The sequence below is a fragment of the Amblyomma maculatum genome, chromosome 5 (assembly GCF_055883805.1).
Source record: "Amblyomma maculatum isolate TAMU_Amacu chromosome 5, ASM5588380v1, whole genome shotgun sequence".
Lineage (NCBI taxonomy): Eukaryota > Metazoa > Arthropoda > Arachnida > Ixodida > Ixodidae > Amblyomma > Amblyomma maculatum.
Window position 1 is genome coordinate 164,181,250 of NC_139348.1, and position 9,704 is coordinate 164,190,953.

General features: G+C 46.6%; 1 long non-coding RNA gene across 1 annotated transcript; it reads right to left on the reverse strand.

The window, feature by feature from the left end:
• Nucleotides 1-3,385: 3,385 nt before the first annotated feature.
• Nucleotides 3,386-6,084, reverse strand: LOC146190197 (uncharacterized). The gene is made up of 5 exons (XR_014707714.1): nt 5,579-6,084; nt 5,270-5,413; nt 4,972-5,118; nt 4,698-4,831; nt 3,386-3,579 (listed from the first exon to the last, which is right to left on the reverse strand). It is a non-coding gene; the product is annotated as an uncharacterized LOC146190197 (long non-coding RNA).
• Between the last annotated feature and the right edge of the window lie 3,620 nt (nt 6,085-9,704).

Here is a 9,704-nt window from a genome sequence, read left to right on the forward strand (position 1 = left end):
ATCTGATTAGGTTTGGTTGGGATTGGTGAGGCTTAGTCGGGTCTGGTTAGGTTTTGATCGGGTTGCATTTGGTTTTGGTCGACTGGTTAGATTTGGTCGGCTCTGGTTGTGTTCAGTCGGCTCTGATTGGGTTTGGTCGGGTCTAGTTAGGTTATGATGGGATTGGTTAGTGTTAGTCAGGTCTGGTTAGTTTTGATCGGGTTGGATTTGGTTGGCTCTGATTGTGATTGGTAGGGTTAGTGAGGTCTGGTTAGGTTTGGTCGGGTTGGATTTGGTTTTGTTCGACTGGTTGGATTTGGTCGGCTCTGCTTCTGTTCGGTCTGGTCTGATTGGGTTTAGTCGGGTCTGGTTAGGTTTGGTTGGGATTGGTTAGGTTTAGTCGGGTCTGGTTGGGTATAGTCAGCTCTGGTTTTGTTGGGCGGGTGTAACTGGGTTTGGTCGGGATTGGTTGGGTTTAGACGGGTCTGGTTAGGTTTGGTCGGATTGGATTTGGTCGGATCTGGTAGTGTTCGGTCGGGTCTGATTGGGTTCGGTTGGGTATGGTTAGATTTGGTCAGGATTGGTTTGGTTTAGTCGGGTCTGGTTAGGTTTTGATTGGGTTGGATTTGGTTTTGGTCGACTGGTTGGATTGGGTTTGGATGGGATTAGTTAGGTTTAGTCGGGGCTGGTTAGGTTGGTTGGGTTGGATTTGGTTTGGTCGACTGGTTGGGTTTAGTCGGCTCTGGTTCTGTTCCGTTGGGTCTGATTGGGTTTGGTGGGGATTGGTTGTGTGGGTTTGTTTGGATTTGGCTTTGGTCGACTGCTTGGATTTGGTCAGCTGTGGTTGTGTTTGATTTGGTTTAGTCCGGTCTAGTTAGGTTTGGTCTGGATTGGTTAGGCTTAGTCGCGTCTGGTTTGTTTTAATCAGGTTGGATTTGGTTTTGGTCGACTGGATGGATTTGGTCGGCTCTGGTTGTGTTCGGTCAAGTGTGATTGGGTTTGGTCGGGTCTGGTTAGGTTTGGTTAGGATTGGTTAGGCCTAGTCGGGTCTGGTTAGGTTTTGATCAGGTTGGATTTGGTTTTGGTCGACTGGTTGGATTTGGTCGGCTCTGCTTCTGTTCGGTCGGGTCTGATTGGGTTTAGTTGGGTTTAGTCGGGTCTGGTTAGGTTTGGTCGGGTTGGATTTGGTTTTGGTTGACTGGCTGGATTTGGTCGGCTCTGGTTGCATTTGGTCGGGTCTGATTGGGTTTGGTCGGGCCTGCTTAGGTTCGGTCGGGATTGGTTAGGTTTAGTCGGGTCTGGCTAGGTTGGTTGGGTTGGATTTGGTTTTGGTCCACTGGTTTGGTTTAGTCGGCTCTGGTTCTGTTTGGCCGGTTCTGATTAGGTTTGGTCGGGTTGAATTTGGTTTTGGTCAACTGGTTGGATTGGTCGGCATTGGTTCTGTTCGGCCGGGTCTGATTGGGTTTGGTTGGGTCTGCTTAGGTTTGGTCGGGATTGGTTAGGTTTAGTCTTGTCCGGTTAGGTTGGTTGTGTTGGATTTGGTTTTGGTCGACCGGTTGGGTTTTGTTGGCTCTGGTTCTGTTCGGTTGGGTCTGATTGGGTTTGGTTGTGTCTGGTGAGATTTGGTTGGGATTGGTTAGGTTTAGTCGGGTCCGGTTAGGTTGGTTCAGTTGGATTTGGTTTTGGTCGACTAGTTGGATTTGGTCGGCTCTGGTTGCATTCGGTCGGGTCTGATGGGGTTTGGTCGGGTCTGCTTAGGTTTGGTCGGGATTGGTTAGGTTTAGTCGGGTCTGGCTAGGTTAGTTGGGTTGGATTTGGTTTTGGTCAACTGGTTTAGTTTAGTCGGCTCTGGTTCTGCTCAGTCGGGTCTGGTTAGGTTTGGTTGGGTTCGATTTGGTTTTGGCCGACTGGTTCGGTTTGGTCGGCTCTGGTTCTGTTCGGTCTGGTCTGATTGGGTTTGGTTGGGTCTGCTTAGGTTTGGTCGTGATTGGTTAGGTTTAGTCGGGTCTGGTTAGGTTGGTTGGGTTGGATTTTGTTTTGGTCGAGCGGTTGGGTTTTGTCTGCTCTGGTTCTGTTCGGTCGGGTCTGATTGGGTTTGGTTGGGTCTGGTTGGGTTTGGTCGGGTTGGATTTGGTTTTGGTCGACTGTTTGGATTTGGGTCTGCTTTTGTTCGGTCGGGCCTGATTTGGTTTGGTCGGGTCTGGTTAGGTTTTGATCAGGTTGCATTTGGTTTTGGTCGACTGGTTAAATTTGGTCGGCTCTGGTTGTGTTCGGTCGGGTCTGATTGGGTTTGGTCGGGTCTAGTTAGGTTATGTTGGGATTGGTTAGTGTTAGTCAGGTCTGGTTAGTTTTGATCGGGTTGGATTTGGTTGGCTCTGGTTGTGTTCGGTTCGGTCTGGTTGTGTTTGGTCGGGATTGGTAGGGTTAGTCAGGTCTGGTTAGGTTTGGTCGGGTTGGATTTGGATTTGGTCGACTGGTGGGATTTGGTCGGCTCTGGTTGTGTTCGGTCGGGTCTGATTGGGTTTGATCGCAAATGGTTGGGTTGGATTTGGTTTTGGTCGACTGGTTGGGTTTAGTCGGTTCTGGTTCTGTTCGGTTGGGTCTGATGGGGTTTGGTCGGGTCTGCTTAGGTTTGGTCGGGATTGGTTAGGTTTAGTCGGGTCTGGCTAGGTTAGTTGGGTTGGATTTGGTTTTGGTCAACTGGTTTAGTTTAGTCGGCTCTGGTTCTGCTCAGTCGGGTCTGGTTAGGTTTGGTTGGGTTCGATTTGGTTTTGGCCGACTGGTTCGGTTTGGTCGGCTCTGGTTCTGTTCGGTCTGGTCTGATTGGGTTTGGTTGGGTCTGCTTAGGTTTGGTCGTGATTGGTTAGGTTTAGTCGGGTCTGGTTAGGTTGGTTGGGTTGGATTTTGTTTTGGTCGAGCGGTTGGGTTTTGTCTGCTCTGGTTCTGTTCGGTCGGGTCTGATTGGCCCAAGCAAAAAAAAGTGTGTGGCAAAAGATAGGGCCGACCTTTCTCGCCGACCAAAAAGTGGCCGGCCGACCTTCGGCACCCGAATGAGGGCCGGCGTCGGGGATTGACACTGACCTAACGTTGGCCGATTTTAGGCAATCGACTACGGCCCAACCTTTTGGCCCGACGTGACCGACCACCTGCCGCACGTGGGCCTGCCGTCTGCCAGCGTTACTGAATGGTCGGCCGCTCGTCTGCCCTAGCATTTTGCTGACGAAAGACCATACGTCGGCCGGTTGCTTCCCGACGCCGGTTAGTGGCCGGCATCGCCCCTCGTGCAGGTATCATGCCATGCATTTAATATATCGTGGGCCATGCATATATAACGGGGTAGCACATACAAATGCATCAAGAAAAGCAGTAGCTTTTCTGATGCCATGAAGAAACAAAAGCTGCAGTATTTGGTGAAAAATTTATTTGTCAACAGCGTTCAGAAAAAGCTCGCGATTTGCTTTTTAATAAGCGTGGATATATGACTGCGCGTGTGCCACATATGGAAGATGGGCTTGAGGCTTGGTCTCCTTCTTTTGGCAGCCTGTCGATCACTTGATGTCTGCGACTGGTCGGATCTGCGGCAGGTTCCATCTTGGTCAGCTGTACGAAGACAAGTGTTTTAATGAAATATTTCCTTTTCGCCTAGACTTTTACATTGCAGGCAAATATAGGGTGAAAGGTAGAAAAAATAATGTCTGCTCACTGCCACCAACTGCACTATCACATCAATATATTTTATGCGCTTGACTTCATGCGACCCTACTGAAAACGCATTAGCGCAAAGCCGCAATAGGTAATCAGGATCCGTGAATCCGCGAGAAAGGCGCGATCACTTCGTTTTGCTGGAGTCATGATGTTGCAATTTGAAACCGTAGCGCAGTCAAACCTTATCCTCCCGAAGCGCGTTCTTGAATGCTAATGCTGCAATTTAATAATTCTAGCAAAACCAAGTGTCCGCGCTTGTCATAGAGCGCGTATGAGGGATTCCAACGCGGCTGAACAAACAGTTTCCGCGATATTTACATGAAACCTACATAAGTTTATTCCGTAGAATACAGCTTAATTTTCTCAAACTAGATGGAACTTTTACAGCAAAAGCGACCGGATATTTAACGATAAGTCATCTGATTTATTTTCGTTATTTAACAACCGAGCATTATTTTAAAAATTCGGCTATTTAGACAGCCCAACTTTTAGAAGCTTATAGAACCCGTTGTAAATTTTTAAAGCTTGAAACAGGTTAGCTGAACACCTCATGAGCATGTAAGCACCAGGAAATAATCCGCAGGATGAAAATACAACTGCTTGCCCAGAAAGCAAGCGCACAGAGCAAAATCAATGTGAAACGGCTCAGATCTGCGTGCATCACATATATAATTCCAAAATCCACAAAATGAACGCACTGGCTCACTTACCTTGCCAGCATACCGCATCACTCAATCATCAATTTTCACGTATAGACATCATTACAGCAGCAAAAAAAAAAAATAATAATAATAATAATAATAATAATAAACACGGCATAAACATTGTACTCAGTCCTGGCACGAGCTTGCTTGGCAGCAGCGATGATGCTTGTACAGCTTCTGATCGCTCCTATGGCGAGGGGTGCTGCAATATTTATATCAGCGATAGCATTTGACATTTAACTGGGTTGCATGCGTCCCATCGATGTGAGTCGGATAATCGAATTTTTCAAACAAAATCAGCGCTAATACCTGTCCTGCAAGTGCACCGCCATAAAGAAGTGAAAGGCCAGCGTTTTAGTGTAGAGGAGACCAAGGACTTCGGGCTTCGGCGAAACGAGCTTCCACTGTCGCAGCCAGTTTCCAGATCAGCTGATATCGCCTCCCTGCACGATCAGCGCAAGGCGCGCATACCAATTACAAAATATGCATTTACAGTAACAAGATGCGCATAAGTCTCAAAACAATACATAATTAGTTGCAGTTCATTATCGTATAGAAGAAAATCAGCGCTAATTTGACTTACCTGATGGGTATACATGTCAGTGCATGCACTTCGATATGAAGTGAAAGACGGGCGTTTTGGGGCAGAGGAGATCGGACCTCGGACTGCAGCGAAAAGAGCTAATTCCACCGCCACAGCATCGTTTCCAAGTCGGCTCAGCACGTCTTCCTGCGCAATCAGAGCGAAATGCGCACACATCGATTATAAAAAAAAAAAAAAAAAAATGCACGTAGTAACAAGATGCGCATATATATACGCGCTCCAGAAACAGTTGCAGTATATTGTCGTATCGAACAAAATATGTGCTAATTGGACTTACCTGATCGGTATAGTGAGTGTCCCTCCATGTTAAAAGGCGAGCATTTTGGGGCAGGAGATACCGAAGGACCCAGACTGCAAAATGAGCCAATTCTGCCACCGCAGCCAGCCGCAGCCTTGTTTCCAAACGGCTCAGCAAGTCTTCCTGCGCGATCAGCGCCCACACCAATTATATATATATATGAAGAAAGATGCAAGGGGTATATAACAAGACGAACATATGCTCCAAAACAATACATTATTATGTTCAGTATAATATCGAATCTAGCAAAAAGCTCCTCTGATCAAGACCGAAAGATCATGTACTTACGCATGTTTTGGTGAACTTCGGCACGAAGAATCTGTACAAGCGGCTGCAATCATCAGCTGCATATATGGGCTGTTCTTTTCAAACGCTGACTGCACCAGGAGGTTGAGACAGATTGAATTTGCGCGAAATAAAAGCGGACGATAAGATTAGGCAGTACGCATCGCGCCCACACGGAGGCTGGCCGTCGACTGAGTGACGCCGCGGCCGCGCATCTTAGCTCGCGCGGGATGTGTTTTCCCGCCATTTGGACATGTGACCTCAAGAAGGGAGGAGGGGGGGAGAGAAGCTGCAAAAAGCAGCGAGAATCTCCCTGTGTGCGGTGCATGCAATTCTTTTTTTTTTTTTTTCGCGCTATCTCTCTCTGCTTCGGCATTCCTGTCGCCCCCCGCGGTAGGGTGCCTCGATGCCTTTCGCCTCCCCGTGGTTCTTTCCGCTTTGCCGCAAGGAAAAGAGATGGGCCGATGGGGGGCAGCGGGTCCCGCGCAGCGAGAAGCAGTTTTCTTTCTTTTTCACGTATTCCCCCTCCCCCCCCTCCCTCGTCGTTCAAGAAGCGTCGAGGTAGTTTCTTTTCTTTTCTTTTCTTTTTTCTACGGCTTTTGTAGAACCCCCGTCTTGATACCAGCGGCTGTAGTTCTTTTGCATGAAAAAAATATGGCTTGGAGTGAATGTATGTAATGTTCTTTTAACCGAATATCTTCCACATAAACCAAGTGTGGGGCAGTAGAACACCTGCAGCTTCATTTAGCCAAAATAGCAAGACCTGGCTACGTATATAGTGTTCAGTAACTTTATCGGAACCGTCTTGGAAACTTTTCCAAGACGGTTAAGTTGCAGAACACTGTATATTATGAGTGCTTTTGCAGAGATTACATAGTCCATGCGGATTTATACTTCCCAAAGCAGTACGTGGGTTATTTAGAGTCCCTCGGGCTGTCATATTAATCGCAAACCACATTTCCGTTTTCGCGTTTGGTTTCCATCATAATGCGGCTTCTGCAGCTCGACTAAAGCCCGTGACTTCGAGCTCAAGCTGGTAAATAACGATTGAATCACATAGTAACTGCTGCAAGTTTCTGACAAAAATATATTTTGTCCATTTGTTCTAGGGATGCATGAAAATCAGTAGAAGGTCGCAGGGCGAAGTGCACCGGATCCGGATGAAAGCTCATAAAAGCTCACCGCCTCTTTTCTTGACCCCGTACGAAATGTAAACTCACGGAGGCTGCGAAACGAATTTAAGGGCGTTTAGGATTGATAGGTTTCGAGGGCACTGGCAAAAGTAATTGACGGTTAACATATAAACCTTAAAGGCACGTGATCTCTTCGGTTTACCGTGGGTTTGCTTAGAGTTATGTTATAGGTTAACTTTATGATGAGGTTGTTTAAATTCAGAGGTTACCATTTAACCATAAAAAAAAATGGACAATTACATTCGTAGGTTCATAGCAGTTACCGCGCAAATCTTAGGCACTTAATACTAAGTACGCTTCAAACAGACAATCAGCGCCTACCAGTTCACAAATTCAAGCATAAGTTCATGACAACTCGCGATCAACCACAGAGTGTACCATACCCGCCGCGGCTCAATTAGCGCGCGGTTAAAGCGTTATTTCAAAATATGTATAAATAACAGTTAATTTCACCTCCTGTTGCGCAATGTATATTTCTATCAGCAGGCTCAAATGATATAGTGTCAATATATATCATGCACGCGGTATAACTCAATGTTGCATAAAAATAGCTGTTTCAATGATACGAATTTTCCACTTTTCTCCTGCTAAGCCGACTGCCTCATGGAATGTAGAGGGGAAACCTGCGGTATTGCAGGAGACTTTACTTTGATATGGACAATGTTATTTAATGATATATTATAGCAGCAGTGAATACGCGGCTGGGGAAAAGGGGATTCGAGGAACTTTATATATTTTCTGGCATTTCATACCATATTTCTGCGTGTGAGGCTGACGTTGAAGAATTTAACAATGTAGACCGCCACTGGTGCAGGAACCGATCGATCCTCGTCATGTTGCGCGGGATTCTCAAAACGCAATCCCTTTGAATTTTCTCAAAAGAACCAAATGTTACTTTTTGCACAATGCTTGTGTTCGCAGGAAGTTACGTTCGACAGGCGAATCGTCCGGGCGATCGGCTCTTTGCGTGCCTTTCATTTTTATTTGAAAACTATCAGGACCACATTTGTGTTCTGGATAAACACAGTCGGCCTCGGCATATTGATATATAAGGAATAAAGCTTTCCTAATCCCCGTGTTTTAACTGAGGCGGGCAAATATTTGTCCCAAGCTGTTCCATTTATCCTCATGTCGGCAATATACCCGAGTTTCGTCTATCGAGAGTGCAGCATATATATGCGAAGCGTTACAGCTCATTTGGTCCAAAAGCCACCTCGCTAACCCGGTTTTCGCTTGAGTATCGTCGAGTTTTGTCTGAAATATTCGGAATGTGGTAGTAAATATGCAGATGCGGTCCAGGTTCCCACCGGGATCTGTGACAGATGCTGCGCCTTTACTTTCCTATAACCAATTTGCAATTAACTGCGGTTGTCCACCGAAATAGAGAGATAGAGAGAAGAATGAGAAGGCGTTGTATCCCGTCAAACGTTAAGGGGAAGCTTGAGCGTCCCCCTAATTTTTATTTCCTTTCAATTATTATTAACTATTCCATCGTACCACTGTGTAAGGTCGTGGAACAATTTACTCTGTGCGACTGCAGACGTGCGTAAGTGCGTGCGTGCGTACGTGCATGCGTCACACACGGCTTCGTGCCGGTGTCGGGATAGACTATTAACTCAATAATCTCGGACATCTTGTTCATCCTAAAGTTATAGCTAATTAACGTATGCGCGAAACTTCTGATAAAGCCTAGTGCACACAGGTGCCAACTTTCCCACATCTGTGTTCCTTGATTGTTTATTGATCCAGCCTCCCAATGATACGACCCTGCATGGCTTAGCACGTGTTTTCTTGTGTATTCCTCTTGCAAAGTCAATCTACTTTGATTATATTTTCACTATAGCTAGGTGGTGGCGCCTATTTGGGTTCCGCCTTGTCTTCATTATGCCCTTTGTTGTGCGCTATTGGGTATCCGAGTTAGTGGATCACATAGGTTACGTTGGGCGGCCTTAACTTTTATACTGGCTTGGAAGTAGAAGGCAGATGTTTGTAGTGCATGGTCAGGGGAAGCAGGCGCACGTGTTCGCATAGTTAGAGGAGATGTTCGTAGACGGAGCATGGATAGCCATAGCAGTATCTAATCTCTGCGAAGCGCTCTGCTATTCTGCGCCCCTACACATATGTGCCAAAGGTATGCGAAGTGGGAGACGCCTGTTGCACCCAATCTCCCGCATGCTGTAAGAGACTTTCGGTGGCGCACTGAGTGTGGCGTATTCGATCCCCACCAAATTAAACAGGCTTTACAGCTGGCATATTGATCTGCACTGTATCAACTTTGGTCAGGTCGAGTCTCACACACGTGTCCTTAAGGACTGTGTCGCAGCTTGGACATTCCGCTGCCTAGCGCCGTGAGCTTTTTCGTCGCACAGTGGAAGGCCGTGCGAAGCGTTCGAACAACGTGTAGTGAAGTCCGTGGGATTGATCATTTGGCAGAATAGGAACGCGGTCGATCGTATTCTTTCGGTGACCCCGTTGTCTACTGTTCCCCATGCTAGTGCGTCTCACCTAGATATAGCCATCTGTTAGCTCTTGGAGAGCAAAGCTTTATCCGGAGGTTGTTGACGCGGCACATCAAACTCAGGAAGGTCACTTGTACATCGAAGTGATTTGAACTCGGTTCTTGTCTTGAAAGACGCAAGCCTGCGGCTCACGCGTATATGTGTGAGCACAAAGGATCGAGCAATCGACTGTCTGGAAATTTGTTAGGTGGTCAGAGCTCCCGAGGGAGTCCTGTTGCAGCTGCGCATTATTGATATACAACGTGTGACCAGAAACTCACTGCATTATATATTTCTTGCCGCTACCTTATATGTTCGGTACTGTTTGCTGTTTTACTGAAACATTATTTATTGTCCCAGTGTGCTTTGCTATTTCCATGTTTATCAATAAGATTTCTTTGGTTCCCTGCTAAGTAAATGGTTGAAGTTCACGCCTAT